Raw genomic sequence first — 11,224 nt, forward strand, 5'->3', positions numbered from 1 at the left:
TAGTCATGGGGGTGTGAAGTACAGCATAGGGAATATTGTTAATAATATTGAAATAACTATATACAGTGTCAGATGGGTACTAGACTTATCAGGGAGATCACTTCATAAATTATATAAATGTCTAACCACTATGCTGTACACCTGAAACTAATATAATATTGAATGTTAACTCTATTCAAAAAATAAAATATTAAAAATAAATTAATTTTAAAAATTACATGTATTTTTATATTAAATATGCATAAATACAAATTTAAACTTTATATAACTGTTATCAATTATAATATAACATAATATTATAAATTAAATATAAACTGGAAAACCAATAAATTAGGAGTGAATAATGAAGATATATGAGATGATACATTTATTTCAGAAAATACTTAGTTGTGTTTACTGATAATGTAGCATAATATATGCTTCTATATCTAATATGATTCTCTATTTTGATATCAATAACACCTATGCCTATCTGTATAACACAGTTTTTAAAACTATATGAATAACATTAAGCCTTTGAATTCTGGTTCATGATAATCAGACCTCATACTTAATTTAAGCTCTTTGAGGGAGCAATCTTAAAATGTCAATTTTAATTAGATGTCCTTTGAGAAGTCTCTAAATTTGTCTTCTTTGCTTAAAGATAAATTTAGTACTGCTATATTGTTGGAATCCATGTTAAATGCCTATATAAACCAATTAGTGCCACAAGAAGAAACGGAAAAGTTCTTTATTAAAGTGTTTAGCTTTAGTATTACTGTTAATGAGTGATGTGAATAAAGACAGAACCCACACAACACAGCTCACAAAGTGAATATGGGATGCCCTGCTACTACTGCCCAACTTCTGAGCCATACTCTGAAGTGCATGTCACACTATCACACCCCTCAGCAGTTCCCCATTAGGTACCATGAAATCACCATCAGTACAGCATACACTGATGGAGATGACACCTGCCCTTTACTTCCTAAAAAGTGTATATTTTGGATGGAAACATGAACACTGTTCATGTAGCAAGTGAATATTCAATAATATGTTTATATTATTTTTAGATTTTCAACAAAAATGAAAATATAGTGTTAAAATGTTTTTTTTATGTGAACTCATATATTCAAGGCTACATCTATGAACCCCAGGAGTTCCCAGAGAGAAGTTTAAGAAAATTACTTTAGAATAATGGTTCTTATTGGGGTGGAGGAAAGAGTTACTTGGCTACCTAGGGCAGTGGATATGATTAACTTGAAACATTTCTAAACTACTCATGACCTACTGTGAGATACTGACATAAGATAATGCTTTTGATAATTTCCTGCCATGACAATTCATTGTTGCTGATGGATCATATATTACAAAGAAAAAAGGAAGTTTAAGAATAACTATGTTCGAAAACCACCAAAGATGTATTTAACACCAAAATCAGATGCTTTTTCTTAGTTGTAATTCTATCTCTCAGAGTCATGTGATGTTTACTATCTTTCCAATAATTTTTAAAAACATATTTTATTGCCTATACTTGTACTTATTTGACTATGCCTAATCTTTTTTTCACTGACTCCTCTTCAACTTCTTTGCTCTTAAATGTATGTGTCCTGCAAAGTTAGTTTCTCTTTCTAGACTTTCATTCTTAGCAACCATTCCCACTTCCATAAAATACTCAGAAGATTACTTTTAATATCTCAAATTATTAGACAAGGAATAAAGAAGATTGAGGATTAAGTAAATGAGTATATCGAATATAGATTTAAATAACCCCACTTCTCATCACTGTACTGTAATTATAAAAACAAGTCAACCTTTTCAAAAGATAGCCAAACACTAGAAAAAAAAAATTCAAACTATAACCAAAAATTTCAATTCACACCTATCTCAACACATAAAAAGTTCTATGAAGAGCAAATGGCACATACCAATCATTTTTAGAATGTAGTCCCTGATTAGTTCAATTTAGAACTGAAAGTACTTTAAAGTCATATTTAATTAAAAAAAAAATTCTACCAATAGGTTAGTCAGATAAAAGTATCTGGGCAAAGAACTTCTGGTTTTAAATAGGTGCTTAATAATAGGATTTGATATCTGGATCACAGTTTAAAACCCAAAAATAATGACGCCATTTGGATAGAGATAAAGACAAGAATAGACAGACAAGGTCTTTCCCCAGAAGACTATCTGGCCTGATCATGAGGACTTTATACTGAATAGAGATGAAAAAAAAGACAAAAATGATTTAAAAAAAAAAAACCCTTGATATGTCGGTTTCGCTGGAGGAATTTAAGAATATATATTAGGTATGTTTATATACAGAAACATAAGAAAGTGCTCTGTGATTCATAAGACATAACACTAGAGAAGAGGTCTATGAAACCTCTGTATTCATATCATCTTTGCATTCTAGTCTTGGCTATTTCACAAACTGACTGGATTTTAGTTTCCTTAATAAAGTTTTTGAGTTAGATCAGATTATTAATTCTGCTGCAGTGATAATTTAACCCCTATATTAGCCTAACACAGCAAATGTGAAATCTTGCACACATCCATTACTGGTCTGCAAGGGTTCTGCTCCACTTAGTCAGCCTTTACCTAACTGGTAAAGGCCTTATGTTGAGACACCACCATCTCAGACACTGCCACTGTAGGGGAAGATATTGATGAAGAGGACATATAGCTTTCAAATACCACAGTCAATTAGAACTATTATTCCCATCACAGCCAGTTGGTCAGAACTACTCTGGTGGTCCCAACAATTTCAAAGGTATCTGAGAAATATAAAAGAGCACATGTAATACTCTGTGATCATTTCTCTCTCTGCCATGATCTCGAATTTCTCAACAGGAGTCCTAAAATCTATGGTTCTCTAATTATAAAGGCTGGTATTTACTGATGATCTTCTACTTATCAGGCAATTTACATATGTTAAAACTTACTACCTATAATATTAAAACTTACTACTTAAACTATACAACTTACATTCACTAAAGTAGGCAATATTATCTCAGTTTTATGGATGAAAAACAGATTTAGAGAAAACCGTTTTCCTAGTAAGTATTGGAGTTGAGATTGTTTCTCCATGCCTCACTGTCTTGCCTGCCTGAGTATGGTATAATGAAAATGGCTTTTGAAAGCTTGTGCTTTGGCATAAGTAGGAAAACAAATCTGAAATTTGTTTTAATTATATTAACATGCCTAAAGGAAATTGTCTGTTTATCTGTAATAAGACTGCAGGTTATCTAAAATGTCACATTTCTTTACTTTTGATTGAAATTATATAAAATCATATGATAACAAGGATTATCCAATGCTTATTAAATACTCTTATAACCTGTTACCGGTCTTTGATAAATAAAAAAAAATTATAGGATATTAGATCAACGGGGTAAAAATGAAAGGGATTCTTCACGATATAAGTTGGATGTTATTGGGATAGACTAGCGGTCCCCAACCTTTTTGGCACCAGGGACAGGTGCTCCTATGAGAATCTAATGCCTGATGATCTGAGGTGGAGCTGAGGTGGTGATGCTAGCGCTGGGGAATGGCTGCAAATACAGATGAAGCTATGCTTGCCCGCCGCTCACTTTCTGTTGTGCATTCCAATTCCTAACAGGCCATGGCCTGGGGATTGGGGACCCCTGAACTAGATGAAAATGAAAAGATTTATAGCTCTAGGATTCCCAAATTACATTATATACATTGTTGCTCCCATATTTGCAACTTCTTTGTTCTTGCCAATTGAATGTATACGTATCATCGCATTCGCTCTCCTGATGTTTTGTTTACATGGCACCAACTCTGCAGTTATTTGGAAACCCCAGGTGATTGAATGAAGTTCTCCCTCTGTATTTAAAGGTTTGACATCAATTAATGCAACAAGAAAGTCATTAATTTAATTAATAATCACTGAAAATTCTCCCTTGCCTCGCCACTTCTAAATTTATCCTCAATTAAAGAGATGCTTTCATTTATTTATTTGGCGATATTCATTGAGTACCAACTGTATGCTTAGCGCCATGCTGGGCTGCGATTAAAAAGATGAGTATGTCAAAGGCTTTGCTCTTAACAAGCTCAAGACATTAGAGGTAAAAATATTTTAACAGTTGTTTCAGTTTGTTTTTTACCCCTCAACTGGGCCCCCAAACACTCTATTTCTAGCAATTTACCTATTTCCTAATGAAACTAAGCTTTTCATTATTTTATTAAGGCATTCGTACTTGTATTGTCTAAATGGCACCTGTTTTCAAAATACTTAGGAATATTAAATAGCTTGTTTTTCAGCACAAAAGATAAAATTATGTTTTAAAAATGTAATTACCTTTTATCTGTTGTTATAATAAGATTTATTTTACATATTTGTTTTGCAATAGTATATAAACAAATGCTAGAAACAAAATATGGGTGTATTTTTTATTTTTAGCTGATACAGTATTTTCAGGATCTCAGTATTTTGGAGAAATGAGTTACTGACATCTAACACTTAAGAGTAAGTATATAGTACTTTTCATTTGATAGAAATATCTGAAAAAAGAACAGCCAATTTCCTAGAGCAGAATATAAAATAAAAAATTTAAAGACTTTCTTTTTCTTTCTTTAAATTTTTATTAATTATTCTTAGTTTGCTTTTGGGAGTTAGAAATATTTTTCAGTGTTTTTCGAATATAGAAAAATTTACTGAGTTAATACATAAATGCCCTCTTGTGACAGTCTCCAAAAATGCAACTGCCTTTTTCCCTATTTGCTTTGCTTTGTTTTGTTTTTTTTTCCCCCTAAAATAATTTAATATATCCAGGCTGTAATCGTTTCAATTAAAAACATCAGTTTTATGTTTTACCTAAACAAATTAACTTATCTCTTTTTTAATAAGCTATGTGATGTTTTGAAATTTAGGCAGAAAAACTTGTGATAGTGCTATTCCCTATGTAGGGTAATTATTGAAAAGCCCTAGGAAACTTTCTAATTCTACCATCACCTTATTCCACTTTGATATGCATGGTGAGGGAATTCTAGATGTTGTAAAAAGATCCTTTTTCAACTTTTTCTGGAGAACTTCTAGGGTTCTATAGCACATTTCACAATGTGATAGCTAAAAGATTAAATAAATTCATTGAATCAGCTTAAACTATTCTTTCATAAATTATAAATAATTTTTAACCAATTATGTCATTTATGTTTATTAGTCATTTCGGAGTTCCTAGAAGAAAAGTTACTGTTCACATTTTAAAATAAAACAATTATTAAAGCAGTTAAGTGACTTGCCCAGAGATAAGAGTGAGCGTATCACTGTACAACATGTGAGCCAACACGTGGCCTTTCAAAAGTCAACAAAAGTTTTTCAGAGAGAAAGTGATGTGTATTTTTAAAAATTTAGTTATAAAATTTTGTTTTAGGCTAATTTTAGTTTCAAAATACAGAAAGAATGATGAAAAGTGTTTTCTTTCCAAGATTCAGTCTACAACAGCTTTCATTAAAGATATAAACCAAGAAATTTCTTCTTAAGAAAATGATATAACATAATTTTGGTATGAGCAAAACCAGTATTTGGACGAGTTAATTAATTTTTTTTAAACAATTTCTTTTTCTGAAAAATGGTAATAATAATAACCTATGTTATAGGGTTTTAGTGAGATTTACATGAGATCATGTATATATAAATTTCCTTGCCCTTAATAGAGACTTAAAAATTATAGTCATTGATATTAGAAAAAAAGCTTAAATTCGTGTTGTGGACTCAAAAGAAAACATGATTTAACTTTATTTTGTGGCTAAGATGGCCACGTATCAATAACTACTAATTCTTTATCCTTCAAATTTAAAAGTGTTATAATTATATATGGCATGCTTAATGCTCATAGCAGATGAGATGATAAGAAAATTCAACGATGCAAATCCTGTTTATACTTTGTTGTTAACTTAAACAGTTTGTTTAAATTAAATTCTCTCAATAGTAAAAGCTTTACCAGTTTTTTTTCTGAAGCTTATATAGTCTTCAACTTACAAAGTCTTACTACCCTCACCTGGGAAAGAGAAGGGTATAGAGAATACAAGTCAGTGACCTATGGTGGAATTCAGAGGCATCCTGCACAAAGGAATGTCAGAGGAGAAAGCAAAAAAAAAACAGAAATTCTTGTCATTCTTATCTCCAGGAGGGAAAACTTGGGAGCAAGAGAACACTGAATCCCCCATCATTTTAGAAATGGAGAAATATATTTTGCTAACCATAGAATGTGATGTTCTATTTTGGAATTTCTTGCAAATCATCATGTCCTTTAATTTTGCAGTCACGTATGAATTTCAAACCAGAGTGCAGGATGCGAGAAAATAATTGTCAGTTATATTTGAAAAAGTCCCCTAGCCCAAGAATAGCCTTTGACATCCTACTTTTCTTCACCTTCCATATTCAATGTACAGCCATTCTGGTAAATTTTACTTCCTAAATATATTTTGAATTATTCCCTTCCTCTCCACTTTTCTCATTGCTATCCTAGCTGAAGATACCATCATCTTTCATCTGGGTTACTATAACTGCCTCCAAGAATCGTTATTTTGAATCTACTATGCTCCCATTACCACCCCTTTCCCCTCGCAACTCCAAACATACACTTTGAATTATAGTCAGGGTGATCTTTTGAAACCACAAATACAATAAAATAACACATTAGTTTGAAATTTTTGACCATTTTCTATGACTCATAGGATAAAGTGCCCAACCCCAATGTTGTGTAAAGCCCTCGCCTGACTTTGCTTTTCTACTTCTTCAATCTTGTGTCTTAGCAAACTTTGAGTCACATCAGCCTTCGTCTAGTCCCTTAAATACATTAAATTCTTTCCTGTTTGGAGGCTTTCCTGCACATTTTTCTTCTACCACCTTTTGCCTTATTCATGTCCACTCACCCTCTGATCTCAGCTCAAATATCACTTCCATAGAGAAATCTTGCTACCTCTAGAATAAGTATAGCATCTGTGTTCTAAAGTAACACACCCCGGTTCATTTCCTCCAAACAACTTATCATAGTTTATACTTAAATTTAAGTTTATTTGATGATACAGTGATGAGTACTGGTCATTGGCCTCATTAGACTGTAAACTCCATAAGTCTATGTTTATTTGCTTACCACTATAATTCCAGGGTCTGTAATGCTACTTGGCACACAGTTGGTGCTCAATAATTATTTGTTGAGTAAATGTAATTGTTTGTTTTTCTCTCTACTTGAGAAATCATTCTGTGTTTACTCTTTATTCAGGACATATATGTGTTCTATGCAATATTTTCAATCTTTTCCTCTTCTCTCCAATCCCAAACTGACTGCTATACTTGCCAAATAATTAAACTGTCTGAATCCATTGATGCCACCTGTTAGCCCTTTTCCTCATGTATTTCTCTCCATCTCTTTCCTCCTTTGAGGGGAATTAGGCCCTTGATGCATTCTTCTCAGCCCTTCTTCTCTCCAATTTTAAACTTACCATTAGTCAACTCTTTACTCACATGTACACAAACATCCTTCTAAGTTCCCTATCTTTTTCTGCTCCAACTTTTGTTCAGTTATTCAGGAAAATTTCTCCAAGTATTCTCCTCTTTCCCACTTTCTCTCTTTTATCTCTTTTATTCTCCTACTTCCTCCTCTAGTCTCTTCCTTCTTCCTTCTCTTCCTCTCTCAGCTTGTTCTTTTTCCTTCTTCATTATAATATTATATATGTAAAAAATATATTCAAATTTCGAGAACTCTGCTTTCTAAATTTTAGCTTTTAATTATTTGTAAAATAGAACTTTCTAAAATTCTTTTGGCTTACAAAACCCAGGTAGTGTATATTTGTACCATTAGCATCTTGATAAAGCCAAAAATTCTAGAATTTTTTGGTAATACTGTTCTTTGCATCTGTTTTAGGGATAAACTTAGATAAATAACTTTAGCAAATTTATATAATCTCGATGAATTACTCTGTTATTAAGTAATTATTGGCTTGTACGTATATGGTGTTACATTCAGTGACGTAATTTATTGTGAACTTAATAACAGGAAAAGAAAATAAACATTTAAAAAAATGAAAGAAAAATAAGATTTAAAAAAGTAATTTCAAAGTCAATTTATTTACTTCCTCACCCCAACCATATTGGACTTAATGTTGGAAGTCTATGGTCATTAAAAACTTTTAAAATTAGTTATATCTAGGAATAATTTAAACCATCAGAAAATTTTGAATTATGAGCAATATTTAAATTCTAATCTTGAATAAATAATTTAACCTTTCTGGAATTATGTATGAAGCTCAATAAGCTAGGTGCTCCATTGAGTGGAAACTTTCCTATGTAATTGGATTTTTTAACAAGTACATTGAGGAATACTGAGAATAAAGTGTATATAAAAGAATTCCTAAATGCCAAAATTTATTTTATGAGAATTATTTGGTAAGAGTATTGATTACTTGCCAACTCTAGAATGAGATATATCATTCTACATTGCTTGAAACCTTTAATATGTAATCCACTGGATATTATTTAAAATTTTATGGAGGCTGACAATTCACTAAATCAATTATGGCCAAAATTATACATTTAATACATGAAAACTAAAAGGGAAATTACATTTTGTCTAGATTTAGCTTATGATGTTAATTATTTCCATAAATTTAATAAATATTTTAACACAAGGTGCAACATCATCTCTTCTAAGTAAAGATAAATTCACCTATCATAGGGTATCAGTTCAAATGTTCAAACATTTAATGAGCCATAACTTAGTACTATGAAGAATACAAAGATGAAAAAGATGGAATTCGCACCCTCTTAGAGCATGCATGAACCAAGAAGGAAAATGGTGATCTATTTTCAAACAAAAAGTAAATGAAGAAAAAATATTGGTTGTTTTATGAATATTAATCTTGCACAAATTATAGAAGCCATCTTTCAAGATCTTATGAGTAACTCTTTAGTGAAGCCATGGGCATAGCATTCATTGCATACCAAATCTAAAATAATTATTTATTGCTGTGACTGGTATCATCATATTTTTTTAAACAATTTTCAGCATGAATGTTATAACCAAAAAGTTGTGAAAATGATCAGGAAACTAGCCTTGAGAGGCCTTGAATAGAGTAGAATTTATAGAAAATTTATATTACCCATTATTGATTAACAAGTAAGAAAGTATTATCATGGTAAAAGTTCTACAAGTTGCATTTGTATATTAAAGATAGAAAGGTCCAGTTTTGACGACGTGTCTTATTATATACTCTTGTTTATGAAATTATTCTTTGATTTTATCAAAAATAAGGTGTAATTAATGTGGGTATACTTTCTGATAAAAGTATTTTATATATATGTATATACGCCTAAATTTTATTTTCTATAGAAGAATTAAAATTTGATATTATATGTTCCTCTTTGCTACATTTTTTTTTCCTTACAAGAGTCTTTCTTTTTGAGGCATAAGATTCTTTCTCTGTATTTGAGGAAAAAGCAAAACAAACAAACAAAAGAAAAGTCTTGATGGACTGGCTAGAACATAAGATCTCATTAGTAAAAAGTCCAGTCTTCAGATATGATTATACCTCCATACTTTACTGCTATGAAGCTGGACTGCTTATTAATTTGACCAAAAGTTAAAAAAAGAACGAACTCAAAAAAATGCATGGTCTATGTTTGAACAATCTTAGCATCAACTTGGGGAAATTTTTATCTCTGACATGTTCTTTTTTGTCAACTTAAAGAAATATATGAGATAATGATCTAGTACTCCAATATTTCTATATAAAGCCTTTTAATATACTAATTGTATCGTATGAGTGTAGGTCTCATGTGCTGTAATATGTTCTCCTATATTGTATTATTAAAGCTTAGAAAACAATATCCCAGGTCTAGATTCTTTAGAATACCCTAATCACTGGAATAGTTACAAATAATAGTCAGCGATCATTTCTGTATTAATTAATGGAAAAATAATACTATGCATATCTTCTAAAATATTATAATATCTATATTAATTGGACATCTCCCTCACTAAATTAAAAAATATTATTCATATAGTACATAATAAATAAGAAAAACTTAAGACAAGGATCCAAATTTTCCCAGAAAACAACACAGCCTAAATCACATCATTATCCTTACACTGACATATTTCTGTCTTTATGAGAGAATGCCTCAGACCAATTTTTGCTATATTCAACTATTTAAAGTTTATTATTTGTATCATATTACATACTTTGTATTAAATAAATTATGACAATAACAAATTACATCTCTGGTTAAAATATCTTTTGATATCTATTAAAATTTGCATGCTTATTATACAACTATTTTAATACAATTTTATGATAAAATATGTAATGTATAAATTTTTCACACATTAGGTAAATTATTAAATAAAAGTGTCACTCTACTTAATTCAGGAATAATGGATATTCAGACATCTATTTTAAATGATTTATCTCTTGGGGAAATTGAGTTTTTACCATATGATTAATTTGGTTTCACTGGAAACTATTGATTAACTTTTTTGTTGAATCATATGCCCTTAAACAAAAGTGAGGATGAATATTGAAAAAACATAAATGTGAAGATACTATTATTTAGTCCTTTTCCAAAAACTGGCATTTTCATCTGTTCAAATCTTAAAATTCTAAAAGATTTGAGAAGTCATTTAATTCTGTCCCTCCTTCTCCACCACTTAGCAAATTCACATTAAATATAACTGGACTTAAATCTCACTGCATAAAAGTTTAACTCCAAAAGCAAACTCTGACTAGCTAATGTTAAATTTTAAATACTTACTTTCAACACTCTTCAGTCAAATTCTTCACTAGTAAATTTATGTATACCAAAAATTTAGTATGACTAGGGGGTTGGTATGACTGCAAGTAGGCTCATATATTTTATGTTTATTCATTTATTCAACAAGTATTGATGAAGCACTTATTATTTGACATGTATTATTTTAAAAATATTTTAATGTTGGAGTTTTCAATATATTTACAATGTGCCCCTTTATAGTTATTAAAATATTCAAAAACATTCAAAAATATCTACTTTTACTTGATATGCATTGATTATGTTTCATATATTTCAAAATAGTGGTTATAATAAATATTATTTATATATTAAAAGGTTATTTTATTTTACAACATTGTGAATAAGCAATTATGAAGCAATATAATAATTTAATATTACCAGAGTTGAACTTCTTACTCAAATACATTAACAAATATATATATAAAGCTGACCTTTAGCATAGTTGTCCTT

Source organism: Pteropus medius, unplaced genomic scaffold (genome assembly GCF_902729225.1).
Source record: "Pteropus medius unplaced genomic scaffold, Ma_sr-lr_union100, whole genome shotgun sequence".
NCBI lineage: Eukaryota > Metazoa > Chordata > Mammalia > Chiroptera > Pteropodidae > Pteropus > Pteropus medius.